Source organism: Lepisma saccharinum, chromosome 3 (assembly GCF_977018435.1).
Source record: "Lepisma saccharinum chromosome 3, izLepSacc3.1, whole genome shotgun sequence".
Lineage (NCBI taxonomy): Eukaryota > Metazoa > Arthropoda > Insecta > Zygentoma > Lepismatidae > Lepisma > Lepisma saccharinum.
The window spans coordinates 42,464,349-42,479,703 of NC_139231.1; the positions used below are offsets into that span (position 1 = coordinate 42,464,349).

General features: G+C 37.4%; 1 protein-coding gene across 2 annotated transcripts in view; it reads left to right on the top strand.

Moving 5' to 3' along the window:
- Positions 1 to 2,973: 2,973 nt before the first annotated feature.
- LOC145984996 (uncharacterized) overlaps positions 2,974 to 15,355 on the top strand; it is a 118,215-nt gene continuing 105,833 nt past the window's right edge. For both annotated transcript variants that reach the window (XM_083118481.1, XM_083118482.1), the window contains exon 1: positions 2,974 to 3,109. The gene's annotated coding sequence lies outside the window, so the exon portion shown is untranslated. The remainder of the gene's footprint in view (positions 3,110 to 15,355) is intronic.

Below are 15,355 nucleotides of genomic sequence, written 5' to 3' on the forward strand. Positions count from 1 at the left end.
ATCACTCAAAACTTTGATTTTCAGTTGATCTGTGAAGCTTATTTCTGTTTTAATAAACCTCTGAAATATTCGCTTTAGAGAGAGAGACACCTTCGATCTCTTCGGCCGTCGACCTGAACTAGATGCACTACACTGAGGCTCCGGAAGTTCCGCTGTCGTCAATGTCTTCAGCTTTGGACCCGAACTAGTAGACTTCGTTACTTTACGATATTCAGTCCATTTTATTTTAGAATCACTAGATCTTACAAAGCAAGCAATGGACACTCACAGATCACTAATCGACTGTATGAATTGCCATACTCTGGAAATTCTGAAGTCTCATTAACCGATTCTGTTGTACAAATCAACTGGTAAATTGAAGCAGCATATTTATATCCTCATTATATTCTAGAACGTTCCGCAGATAAAACGATTCGTTAATATGGCCAGTAGTTCGACTCCTCTTATTCAAGAACGTTCCCTCTCGTGCTTTCCAGAGATTAAAAATTACAACGAATCGTCCTACTAGTTGCGCTACCTTTGTTGTGCAGCTTCCAAAAAGTTTGCTGCGACAACACCAAAAGCACAAGAATGGTTTACGTGCAATATTATCAACAAAAGGGTTATATAGAACATTCTCCGTCTTTATAATTAAGAATCTCCTTCAATTATCGTCACAGTATTCAAGAATACAAAAACATAATTTTATGTAGTGTAAACTGAACATTTCCTGTTTGTGTGTATGTGTGTGGGAGGGGGGCTCAAGTACCCTGATCCCCACCTTGGATACATGCAATTGACAATAACAGGGTTATAGAACATTCTCCGTCTTGTCTTTATAATTATGTATCTCCTTGAATCGTCACATTATTCAAGAAGACAAAAACATAATTTTATGCAGTGTAAACTGAAAAATTTCCTTAAGGGCCGGCTCGAGCCCTCTGATCCCCACCTTGGATACATGATATTAACAATAATAAGGTTATAGAACATTCTCCGTCTTGCCTCTATAATTATTACTCTTAAATTATCATCATATTATTAAATCTCCAATAACCTAACGAAATGTGAAAAATTTTACTGACGGGGGCTCGAGCCCGCTGATCCCCATCTTGGATACGTGCTATTAACAATAACAATGTTATAGAACGTTCTCAGTCTTGCCTCGATAATTATTTTTCTCCTCAAATTATCGTCACATTATCCAAGAAGCCAATAGCCTAATTTTATCTAGTGTAAACTAAAAAATTTCCTGGGAAGGGGGCTCGAGCCCATGATCCCCACCTTGGATACACGCTATTAACAGGGTTATAGAACATTCCCCGTCTTGCCTCAATAATTATTTCTCTCCTTAAATAATTGTCACATTATTCAAGAAGCCAAAAACCTAATTTTATCTAGTGTAAACTGAAAATTTCCTGGGGAAGGAGGCTCGATCCCCCTGATTCCCAACTTGGATACGAGCTATTATCAATAATATAGTTACAGAACATTCTCCGTCTTTCTTCCATAATTAATTATCTTCTTAAATTATCCTTATTTTATTTTATTTCACACCACAAGGAACCAAAAACCTCATTTTATCTAGGGTAAACTGAAAACTTTCGGGGGGGGGCTCGAGCCCCCTAAGCCCCCTCCTTGGATACGTGCCTGTCCACCAGGTATCGAACCCGGGACTCCTTGATTGCAAGGCGAAAACGTATTCACGGCGCAATCGAGAAGGCAGTTATAAATATCTGATACATAAAAAATATCAAATAAATTCCCTTATATGTATTAAATACTAATGTATTTTTACATGTTTAGTAATTTAAATTTATATTTAATAACATTATAAATATTAATCATATAGGCTCTTTCTTCTCAGATGCTTGGTAGAAAATTTGAAAAGTTTCATGCACATACATAATATATATGTATAGTTTGTGTATGTCTGTGTAGACCACAATCTTCTTGCGCCCCCCCCCCCTGAAAAAAAAATCAATCTTCAATGATTTCGCGCCATGGTAGGGTATGTAGCTGCCTGGCAAAGTCCTCATTCCGTAAATTCACGAACTGCATGAAATCAGAAAAAGACATATATTCCCCCTCGTTTTCAGAAAACCTGTTTCACAACCCACCCCTGTCCTTTCTGTGGTGAAGGACACTCCAGTGGGACAATGAATCTCCCCCCCTATTTACTGCGAGCAGCAAAAGAAGACGGCCGCGCCATCTACTGGCCACCGATGGAAATGCAATTTCAAAGCGCAGCGAGGTTTAAATGTAGCTTCCACTTCTATTCCCTAACTTTTCTATGGTATGGTACGCTCGCCCGCTCAATAAAGATATTTTATTTTTATTATTACTGTATTGTGGTAAGTATTTGAATTTTTCATTTCTTAATTCTTATATATTTATATTGTCGTGTCGTGTAAATAGCCAGTAACATGTATTTTCGTAAATTTATACAATCATATTTCCTGTGTTGTAATTTACCTTGCACATGCATATGTTTTGTGTTCTGGGATAGAAAGTACAGTATTTAGAAACATTTCGACTTTGTGCCACAGAACCACAAATTATTATTATTATTTTGGCAGTTTTTAGTTTACTTTACACATTTCTCGAATTATCGGCATTGTACATCCAACATCTCTAGCGTTTGCACGCCCTCGATATCACTTTCCGCTCTTTTTATATTCAAAAACAACTGCCTGCAGTCGAAGCGTCAGTATCGTGAACCAGGATCAGACACCAAAACGGTGGCGAATGGCCGATCAGAAGATAAACTCGTTTTGATGTTCCTAGATCGCGATCAAGTGTTGAACCGTCTTGGTGCAATGGAATTTTCAAGTGATCCTTTCCCGATCCGAGTTTAAAATTTGATCTTCGTTCGTGCACACGGCCATGCTTCAGAAGTGTTTTGAAAATCGAGGGAAATTTAGGTCAAAAAAGGGAAATTTTACACTGGTAAAAGGGAAATCCTACCTTCGGAGATTGGCAACACTGGCGTTAGCTTCGCTGGTGGAAAAAACAAGAGACAGTCAATGTTTTACGGATCCGATTTTGCGGAATGGAGTCCAGAATAGTGAATGTCAATATTATTTTTGTCAGTGTGGCATCCAGCGTGTAACAAATAGATTTCTATCAGGTATAATATATTTTTATGATTGTTATTATTATAAAGATAACGGAAAAGCCATGTGTGCGCATTATATACACCTAGTTCGTAATGGTGGAAATTGCAATGTAAATGGCTTCCAGATAGAATAACTCATGGCAAATAGCAGTACAAACTAACTTGTGTAAGATCTATGAAATATTTAGTCCACCATTATATAAATAAGTGGTACTAAGTTATTAGGTTCTTATATGATATTCTAAAAGCTCCCAAGTCACGAATGGACCTGAGTGTCGGCATTAGTTTCTTGTTTAAAAAAAGAAACAAACAACATTAACTTTGACCTGCCAATAGTCAAGTGTTGTTTATTAAACTGAGACTCATGAATTAAAGTAATTTTTCATCGGTTTATGTCCAGTATTATCTATACTTATTCTTACAGCGTAATTCAGCGATCACACCTCAATATATTTAGTCGATTTCAAATAGTATTCCGGCTGAACATATGACATTTACAAAGCGAACCTATTAAAAGCATTGGCTCCGTTGTCACTTAACCCACCCTCGATTTCGCAAGGATTTTTTTTTTAATATATAAAGATTATGTGTTGCTAAGTGCGAAGAAATAAATTCTGGAATGCGGAAAGTAATTTTTGGAGATTACGTGCTACGAAACTTACAGTTTTTAAGTATTTAAATTCCTTACCTACGTAAAGTTTATACGATTTTCAAGGGCTTCCATAATGGATTCATGTCACAGGCGCACGTCTACACATTCTCTTTTTCTTCTTATGATTGACTTGTGGAATGGAATAATTTGCGACATATGGAAAACAACTGCGAGACGCAATGAGGAATATCGTTCAACATATTGTTGAACGGTACCATCAGTGTGTGTAAATATGTTATCTTCTGGAACATTGTGCGGTAAGATTTTACAAAATCTCGGGGAATACAAACCAAGTAACACTGTAAAATTCACAATTCTATCATATTTAAAATTTAAGTATTGATTTCTCAAACAAGAAGACATTTTAATCTGTTCTTCAAGCAAATGCAAAATTACTATCATTTCGGTCGATTTAAAATAAATTTCGAGTATTTATAGTAATAACATCTTCAACCAGACATACAAAAGTGTCTTGATTTTACAATTTTTACCAACATTTTTCTCCTCCCATCCAGAAATTACTGATACAAAATCTAGCATGCAACCAGTCTGTCAATGTTCGTGCGTGTGTGGAGGGGGGGGGGGATGAATCGAGGGAAGTGGCAAATGAATGACTGAAAACATTAATATTCACTTATCCATGTAACCCAGAGTTGCGAACTTAAATTCTGTGATTTTTCTTTCACAGAAGAATAACGTTTGATCTTCTGGTGATGTAACAACTCAATAAAGAAATATAGGCTACATTCCAAACTCAAAATTATACAACACGCATAGTCCGTTCAATAATTATTTTCTCCTTGCCACACAAACAACAACAAAGTATAAAGGTGTGACTCGGTGAAATACTTTTCGTGGCACCCATTTGGTAGAAATAGAAAAAAAAAGCTTTATTAAAATTTCAGTAACCACCAAACGTCTCGATTTTCCTATTTTTCACATTGATAGTTACGTATTCTGCATTCCTAAGGATTCTTCAAGTTCGCGTTTAGTTTTTTCCACTCAAATAATGTCAATTTTAGAAATATCGAGTATTTTTATATTGTTCGCTTCCGCTTGCGTTACATGCGATATGGCGGAGAAATCTTGACTAGCATTGTCCATGATCAGTGGTTATGCAGTGTTGCAACTTTGTTCATAGAAAGATACCTACTTTGGTGTTACTGATTTTGTATTTCTTTCCAGATTTGAAAAATGCACGAACCATGCACGGATAACCCCACGAACGATTGATAAATAGCCCCACGAACCATGCACGGGAAGGTTAGGTTAGGCAAACATAGTTAAATTTGTTTTTTAAAATTATAATATTTTTTTCGGGTTCAAAGACCCCACAAACCATTCATAAATAGCCCCACGAACCATTCACGGATAGCCCCATGAACCATTAATGAATAGCCCCACGAAACATTCACGGATAGCCCCACGAACCATTCATAAATAGCCTTAGAGATACTGGGCAAAAGGGGGGGGGGGGTTACAACCCCCATCAACCTCACATTGAACACACCACTGATCCTGTGCACGTCATGTTGTCGCAAGTTCGTAATCAGAAATGGTGAACAGTAACTCACGTTTATTTACGTTCTAGAACTGTTACACAGTTACAAAACCGCATATTTGGAAACACTGACCTGTTGTTACGTCATTAAACGCACGCAAAAATTTGGTTCACGTAGTAGACGGACATCAAGGGAACAGCTTTCGTGCATCGGAGTGACATTAATGTCGAAAATTACATAATTTACCGGCAAAAAAATTTAAGCGAGGGGAAAATACACTTCCAAGACCTTCCTAAAGTATAAAAACCTCATTTTGTTAAGTACTTTCTCCTGTAAACGTGAAGAAATATGTTTTGGGGAAACGAAAATTTTACCAAAGCTTTGACAACACGGGTAATGAAACCTAGGATTTCAGTTTACAAAACTCATTTTACCGAGATAGACACAAGCCACGGTGTGAAGAAGCATGCTCTTAGAGTGATTTCTCCTGCAGATTGCACTTTTACCTGTCCGGTTGTCCTATTAATGAAGACGATCGAAGGCTTTTGTGCAAGGTTAGTGTTTTAAATCCCTAATAATATTCGTGCTCTAGCTTCTGTCAACATAGCAGATTCTGATATGTGGCTACAAACCTTAGAAGTCAATGGCTCATATATAATTATATTTTTAACCTAACTATTTGACGAAGAGTGATTTTTCAGGAAAATATCAAGACATTCATCAAGCCTGTACTGGTTTTGGGAGCTTTAGTCTCCTACTTTTGTGTTCAAATTACAAGCTAGAAAAGCAGTTTGCATACGTAATAGAAAGTAACGAAAGTGATCCTGAAGTCACGTCATTCGGGCCATGTTAGATATTCTTATTGCCTTGGATTGTTTATTTTCTCCTGTCCGCATCTTGATTGTCAATTTGATTTATTTTTTGTTAGCTTCCACATTCCACATTTAGTTAATCGCGACGAAGAAGATAAATTATGATATTGGAAAATTGATGAAGGGACACTCGCAAAGAACGCCCATGCTCAGGTCGGAATTTGAACTAGGGTCCTCTTGGTGAATATCGACGTTGCTGTTACGTTAGGCTAGGGAAAGATGTAATGGAACCACCATCCACTCCCCTCTGCTTTCAAATTAATATGAACTTTTCCCCAATCGAAGGGATTGATGTAGTTTTTTTTTAGATTAGTTATGGGATACTGAGTATCTCAAACGTATTTTCCCAAATTTTTTCCTGCCATTCTCTTTTCAAATTAAACACTGCATTGCATTAATAATTAAAATGCAATTCTTTCCTGTAACCATTTCTTTTCACTCGACAAGTCAGAAAATTCCCTGCATCCGGTGAAAAACTTGAGTGGTAAGCAACATTGCAAAGTGCTGTTTTCCCAAACCTTTACTTCGGCTGTACTGCCACACTCGATCGTCTCCGAAGCTGATCTTTAACTCAAACGAGTGTGCCAGTTTCTCTGAATAGAAGTGTACTTCAATATACAGAAGGTTGTTTCACGTTGATGGTAACGATTTCGATCTCCAGGGAGCAGCACGTAGGCACAGCACAGAGCAACCAGAGCCAGTAGGACGAAAGTACTGTGTGTTGACTTGCAAAGACGATGGTTGGTGTGTGAGTGAGTGTTTATACGGCACCAAAAATTCCAGTATTTTAGGAGGGGTACATCTGTGCCCTTTCCGACGTTGGTTATAGTTATAGTCAGATAATTAAACAGTGCCACATGAAAGATTCCATGTGTCAAAGAAGGGCATCAATGCAGTGTTGAATCGCCATAAAGCTTGCACCGTACCTGTTGCTAGAACCAGTCAAAGTGGGCCTCGGACATATTGGAAGCCCAAGCGTTCCTCCGATGTTGTGCGGAAAGTGAGATCCTTGGTGCGATGTGAAAACCCTGCAACGCAAAGAGTGATTACACAGACAGTGCAATGTTTCCCTGCAACTGTAAATCGCATCATAGCCCAAGATTTACAACTTGTGCGGAAGCACAAGGCTCAAGTTATTAAGTTGCGTGCTTCACATGTCCAGGAGAGGAAGACCAACAGTCGGAAGCTCGACAAAGGCCATCTGGCAGGGGACCGCTGGAAGTATGTGGTGTCCCTGGATGAAGCATGGGTGTATCTGTCGGGATGTGGTAAAAAAGGGCCATCTACTATCGTCCACGTGGTGCAAGAGGTCGATCTGAGTGGGTACGTGAATGTGCTGAAAGTTTTCCACGCGGGTTCATGGTTGTTGGTGCTTACTGCCATAACGGCAAACTTCCACTGCGCAGAGTGGAAAAAAAGGCTGAAATAAATGCAGCCTATTACCAGACGGATATTTTGGAGTCACTTTACAGACATGATATTCCTTCTCTCTATGGCAGTGACACATCTCGTGTTGTCATCCACCAGGACAAGGCTTCCTGTCATAAGGCAAAGTCCACGCAGGCATACATGGATCAGATGGCACGTGAAACGGGCATTCATGCAATCCCCTTTACAGACATCCCTGTGAAATCCCCCGATGCCTCTTCCATGGATTTTTGTGGGTTTCCGTTGTTGAAACGAGCCTTGGGAAGCAGACGGCCCCGCGCAATTGAGGGTCTTTGGAAAGCTTGCCAGGAGGAATATGATCGTTTGGACCAATGTGTTCTTCAACGCAGTCTCCTCCAATGGAAACTCCGCTGCAGGGCCATAGCTGCAAGACAGGGGTATCACTTGGAGCACCACCGCTCGTGGCGTCACGGTTTTTCTTAAGGTGAGGTGGGGTCTAACTTTGTTACCATGGACGTGAAACGACCTTCTGTATTCTTTATTAAGAATTGGGATTCATTGACGAAAAATGGAAACAGAAGTACAAATAAAATTGCAAACATCATCCTGTACAAGACTGTTAATGTGTTAGCTCATAGATGAGTACGAAATCATAAGGTAACCACCACCAAGAACCTAAATGCAGTAGTAAGGCACCTACCTACAGTTTAGCACAGTTCTTGCATTGTCACACGTAAAGTACAAAATGCTTTCCTCATCTGTATATTATATGTGGGCCCACCCATTACACGAGAGACGTTGCACCCATTCTTCATTGAATGTCTCGCAACTAGGGATGGCCAAACGGATCCGGATCCGAGAGTTTCGTATCTCAATCACATTATAATATTACCACACCTTAAAAGGTGTTATGATCTTCGATTACATTGAAATTTTTCATTGGTTAGTCCTACAAGATTTTTTTTTCAAGTGTTGTTCCTAAAATACTTTGCTACGCATTGGCAAACACACTCGTGCACAAAAATAATCTTACTTGTTTAACATAAAATGTCAGAGGTGATTTGTAAATGCATTGAAACGAATATGTATTCATTTGAATGTATTGGAAATGGAAACACACATAAATGTGAGACACTCCATTCCAGGATGAAACCTTTAACACATTTAACAAGATAGAAATGTTATACAAAAATTATACAATTGTTCTACAGTTACAGTTTTAAAAATTAAAATAAAACATTATAATATATGCAGTGTTATATAATTACAAAGTGTAAAACTAACAAGGGAGGTTATCCAAGTGTCCCCCTCCGATTTCCATGAAACTTGGCAGCTGTATAGAGGAACCCCAAGGAAGAAATACTTGTTTTTTTTTGTTTCAGTAATAAAACTGTTCTAGGGGCAAACTCCCCCATAAATGTCAACATGAGGAGAAATTGAAGTGGGGATCTGATCCCTGTGTCCCCCTCCAATTTCCATGAAACTTGGCAGTTGTATAGAGGGGCCCAAAGGAAGAAATACATGTTTTTTTGTTTCCGCTAAAAAACTGTTTTAGGGGGCAAAAGTTTCATGGAAATCTGAGTGGGACACAGGGGTCACATCCCCGCGTCAATTTGTCTTAATCTTGACATTTGAAGGGGGGGTGCCCCCTAAATCAGTTTTTTTTAGCTGAAACATATATATATATATATATATGTGTGTGTGTGTGTGTGTATATATTAGCAGGTAACAATATGTTATGAACACATTCTTACTTTCCAAAGAAGCGCTCATGTGGGATGGCCAAATGGATCCGGATCCGCTAGGATCCAGATCTGGCCATCCCTACTCGCAACAAATGATGCATTCTGTTCTTTCATTTTGATCGAACTGAAGTCCAGGTGTTTTTTTCTTCTTCATTCACACCAGTAAGCTTCATCCTTTCCTTCCTTCCCATGTAGAAGTGTGTTTCATCTTTCCAACATCCTGCATGTCCAGTTCATTTCATCCCTTCTGAGTTTTCATTTTCTTCTCTTTAGCCAGTTTCTTTTTGCCTGCAGGACTGGATGCCAGGACTTCACATTGCTGTGTTCGTCATCTTTTCCTTTGAATTTTCTCTTCTGGTGGAGTTTTAGGAGAGATCTTGGTAATGATGTTCTTGAAGTGAGCATAAGTGGTATCTCACTTCAGATGAAAGAGCTGTAGATTGAACATTAATCGTTACGTTTGGCATCTTTCAAATACTGTGGAGTTTCTATTACTCTGTGCCGAATGTGTTGATGTGGCAACTGACAGATCAATCCACACTGGCGTTGCAGAACCATAGTCCGCATTAGGCTCTGTAAAGTTCTCGGTGGGGAGGAAATCCAAATTGACAAATACCCCTGGGTTCCTAGGAAGAAAGACCTGTACAGCAGACTGTACAATTTCTGTTCTACAGATGGAAGAGAAAACGGTATTAACAAGTCCAACAACATGTTTCTGTATGATTGGTTTTGAACTTCTTTTTGCCCGGTACTGGAAGAGTCTTCATTGTCCGGTACTGTACGATCACCACATGATAGCGCCTTCTGATTTTACATTTTGCGCAAATGCTATCATTAATTGTTTAGCAGCTATTGCGAACTAGTCACCTATATACACATTTATGTGTAAAACAATATCTCCTGCTTATCTCGAACTGGAGGAATGTCAACGTGAAATTAACTTTAAACTTTCCCACGACACTGCATGCAGACTTGAGGGCCCAAACTGTGTGGAACATTGATACACACACTTTGCACTGGTACCTGACGACTGCTACTCTCTAGAGAAAATATACATTGAGTAATCACTTGAGCCACGAAATATGTGGAAAGCATGATAATAGGAACTAAAAATATAAAAGGCATATGATTGACAGTTCTTTTCAATATTGTAAATATTGAAAAACCCCAAATTAGAATTCCATCATCCAATATTTAAATCTTGCACAGCATTAATGGCTGTAATTTCAGAATGCATGCAGAGTAATGTATAATTTTTGATTTAACAGATACAGAATATATGTTTATATATTATTTATTGATTTCCAAAGTAGAAGAAAATTTCCGAAAAATTGTTGTTTTTTTTTTTCGATTTTTTTTTTCGTTGGTTTCGAAAACATCTCTTCTTTCTCAATTTTGGTGTTTCAAAACACACTTTTGACAATCGAAGTACGACCTTCCGAATTCCTGGTGCCCATTATGCAGATACCTTTTGGAGATTCACGTATTGGCGTAGCCTGCGTGGGGGGTCCGATGAATTTCAAATTTTGTGCAAAAAATAGTTTTTCCCATTTTTTCTTCTTATTCTTCTAACTGATCATGATAAAAAAAATCCATCGGGATTATAGCCCAAAATATACTGAACAAAACGAGATATCATTTGTACCTCTAACGTTCTTAGTTCCGGAAATATAATATTTCATTTAGAAGCATGGAGAATTCCAAAGTTCCCGCTGAAAAAAAACTCAGCGTTAGTGCATTGAAGAAAAATATTTTCTCCGAAAGTATTAGCATTTAGTGCGTTAATTTTTCCATATCAATGGCAAACATACCAGACATAATGCAGGTACCTATTGGAGATTCACATCCTGCCGTAGTCTGTGTGGGGGTCCGATGAATTTCAAATTTTGTGGGAAAAAAAAAGTTACTTCTTCTTCTAACTGATTATGGAAAATATATTTTTTCCCATCGGGATTTTGGCCGAAAGTATACTGAACAAAACTAGGTATCATTTATACCTGTAACGTTCTTCGTCCCGGAAATATAAAATTTCATGTAGAAACATGCAGAATTTCAAATTTCCCACTGAAAGCTAATCACTAGCCATGTAAAAGTTGCATGTTGATTTTTTTTTAATCCCAGTTTATGCACAGATAGCCTAATAAGGACTGGATCCACAGTTTAAAGTGGGGCTTGAACCCCCATGCACCTCCACCAGGTATCTATCCTGGGACCCCTTGATTACCATCGGGGAAACCCTAAAAATGCATATGTGCTGTGATCAGATTGGAATTAAACAATGTGAACTTTGTACACTTCTTATGAAGATGTTGACAAGCCAATGTGCATTTTGAAAAATAAAGCAATTACTGATAAGCAGTGTCCTGCACACTCAGGTTTGTGCACAGTCTATGTAGCCAATGTGAAGTACACCCAAAATTAGTTTCTAACAATATAATACAATATTTATAACAGTAATAAGTTTGTTAATATTCAGTCATCATTTTCTAGGGACTTGTAAAATGCAGACGCCAGTTATGAGACAGAAGTAGTATATATTTTTCCATCAGTCATGAAAATATATCACTTAATGTGTTTGGTATTTGGCGCACAATTGTTCTGAAGGCCATGTTGCAATCTGCATCATGAAAGTCCTTTTTTTAAAAGAATGCTAGGAAATTCCGAATTCTGAAAAATTGCTTAATTTAGAAGTCTTTCTAGAGCATTGAGGTGAATGAATCATCTTGTAGTTTTCTTTTGCAGTTTCGATATTAGTGATAATGTCACAGCACCATAAGGGGAATTAAAAATAAAGTTTAGTGATGTATGACTATGTACTTCTAAATAATTTCGTGAATGTGAACTGTTCAGTGGTTGTGAACTATTGAAGTGATAGTGAATATTTTTTAATATGCAAGTACATTTATAATATCACATTCTTGATATGTATTGTGAATTTTAAGAATGTGAATGTGATTTGTGTGAAAGTGAAGGCATTGTAAGTGACAAAATTACTTTGCCATGTCGTGCACCAAGAAGTGTTTAATTTAGTGAATAGCATTTTTTCCTGCTGTTTAATAGTTCATATTTATCTGTGAGTCTCATGATTGTTCAAGGTGATGGAAAATAAATGGCATGTGTCAATTCAGATCTTTATTGTCCTGTGGTGGTTTATTACTTTTCATTAGTATTTGTTCAAACTGGTGAGTAATGATTGACTACTTCTTGCCGAATTTATGTTTGCATGCGCCTGTCTTGACTAATTCTCTTTACCGGGTGGTAATTATTTTTTTGCAGTTTATGTGCAGTTTTTTTTTTAATTTGCATTTTGTTTTCCTTAAGCACTTGAAGTGTAGAATAATACTGCATGGTATGATGGTTACATAATGAATATTTGACAGTTTTTTTATTTTTTATGAAACCTTAGTTTTAATTTCTGTTGGAGCACTGTTCTTCAGTCAATTGAATCACAGATTTAAATTTTTTCATAGAAACAGAATATGTAGAATCTGTAATGATTATTACTCTTGACATCAGTGGTACATCGTGAAAAAGTAAATTATCACTGGGGAACTGGAATTGAAGAGACGAGGAGCTGTGAATGCTGGTTCTGGGTTTAGTCTGGACTTTGACAGAACAATATTTTTGGAACAAACTAATTAGAACCTATTTTTCTCATATTTATGAAGAATGTGTGTTTGAACGTAATAATGGTATGTATCCTTCATTGGCAATATTTAATTGTGGATGTGCTTTGTTAATGTTTTTTTTATGATTGTTGTGGAAGTTTCAGAATGAAGTAGTAACAAGTGACAGTCCTTACGGCTTCAGAAATGAATGCAACGTTTCGTGCCAGATTTACATTACAAACACAACTATTGGCATGTGTGTCACTCAGACTGGGCCATTTTCTCGATACTGTCCATCGTGTCACATGCTGAATGCTATTGAGAAATCAACCCATTCTTGGTCATGCCATGTGCAGCGAATGCTTTTTAACTGACTGGAGGTGAAGTGCCTATTCTGGTATGTGCAGTTTGTGGTAGTGCTACTTGTCCCTTTGGTGTGAGAACCTCCTCAGTATCACGGGTCCAAAGAACCTCCTATAGTATCAAGGGTCATGATTTTTGCAAGTTTGGGCTGCGAGGAATGTATTTAGAATATTGGAAGTTAGGAGAAACTAATATTAAAGTTGTAGCATAGACATACATAGAATCCTATTTATTTATAAAATATGTGAGTGTTATGATGATATAACAAGTACATTGTTAATTCTGCCTTCCTTGAATATATGCTACTTGATATGATTCCCACGTGGCCAAAAGTTAGCATTACTGTCATTTGTTTGATTTTTGCTTGGACATATTAGGGGTATCGGCCCAGCATCGTGGGAACAATTGGAGAGCTACTTAAGAGAGCTCCTGTCCAGGAAGTTGAAGACAGTGATAATGACACCTAATGCTGTTCCGACGAGTCACTACACTGTGGGAATATTATACAAAAAGTTTTTCTTCCTTTTTTGGAACTTAATGTAACACTTGTACTCTGCTTCAGACCATACTTGCTATGGAAGATCCATGATGGAAGGATTCCTGCACCCACTATATTAACTGCACTGGTTAAATACTTGGATTTTTTTTTTAAAAAAATACTTTTTTTATTTAAAATTGTACTATTTTTTTTTTCATTGGTCTAAATTTTTGACAGATAGGTAACTCTTCATTAATGAATAGTCCCATCTATTACAATGCAAGTTACCTAGAGAGAATTTTGTATGGTGATTATGAAAGAGTTGCTGTTTGCCTTGTGGAAAATTCCATCACAATTTTTTTTTCAATTCCGTCATTTAAGAAATTAATCTGTCTTTAATATTGCAAACATTAGTTGAAACAAATTTTCTTTAATGACTGTGGTACAAAACCAACTGTTTAAGAGGGTGGGGGTTCACCCTAATCACCATTAATACAGAACGGACTGGAAAACTCAGGGAATTTGTTTTGGCGAAATGAATGGAACCGTGAACTGGTTACAAAGGTTGAGGAAGCAGTTTGTACACTTCTCCAAATGTTACTTGACCGCCCTGAAAGTTTTCTAAGTCCAAAAATCGTTAATTTGGCAACATAGCTCTTGAGAAAGAGCAGAGAGTAGCCAACTTTATTACAGGTCCCTCAACTAGGCGAGAAACCCTGTGGTGAAACATTTACATCCTTTTTAATAATATGAAGTCGGAAACTATAATTGCTCAACATATTAATAGAGAGTAAAACTGAAAACTTAAGTATGAGGAATAATTTAAGAGAATACATGCGATTCGGCATGTTAAAATGGGATTCAGAGAAACTGTTGTGAGGTTGGAAGCACTGCACTCGCTCGTGTTACACCTGCAGGAAATCGCTGTCAAGTTTGAACACAAAAGGACATAATTACAAATAGTTTATGCAAATAAAATGTAACAACACCTTTGAAAGTACTCTGCAATGAGAAAAATTAAAGAATCGCAATTTGTAGCGAAAATTTGTTCGTCGCAAAGAAAAGTGATAGCTTGAGAAATCATCAATACATTTCAAAGCATTTGCTACAAATGGTGTTGTGGAGAATTGGTAAAGTACTTGCCTCACAAATATGTTTTTCCAAATAATTAAGGTTAGCGGGTTCAAATCCAGAACTCTCCAATTGTTTTCTTTCGCCACCACAGATACATTGTGCATGGAGTTTAGTAATGAAGTTGAATAATTTTGTTTCAGAATGTTTGCAAAAGATAATTCGGTGTTGGAATCGACAAATGTGTCCAGCAGCTCAATGTATTTGTTACTTCTTTCTGGCACTAACATTCATCAATTTGGATCAAAAAATACCTAATTTGTTGTCGTATTCCAACAGATAATATTTGGTCGGAAGTTGATGAAGAATCATCATCTTTTCTGAGCCTACAAAACAATGCTAAACAGAATATCTGTCCGTTTGTCTTCAGCTAGAACCAGAAAACATTAATTCTTTGCGTTTGTGGGCCTTCCTTTGGCTTTTAGGTCATTTTCAGTAGTTTTTGCCTTTTGTTAAATTTTCCTTAATTTTAAGGCTTATTTTTCTTCTTCCTTCTTGTTTCGTGAATTTTAAATTCA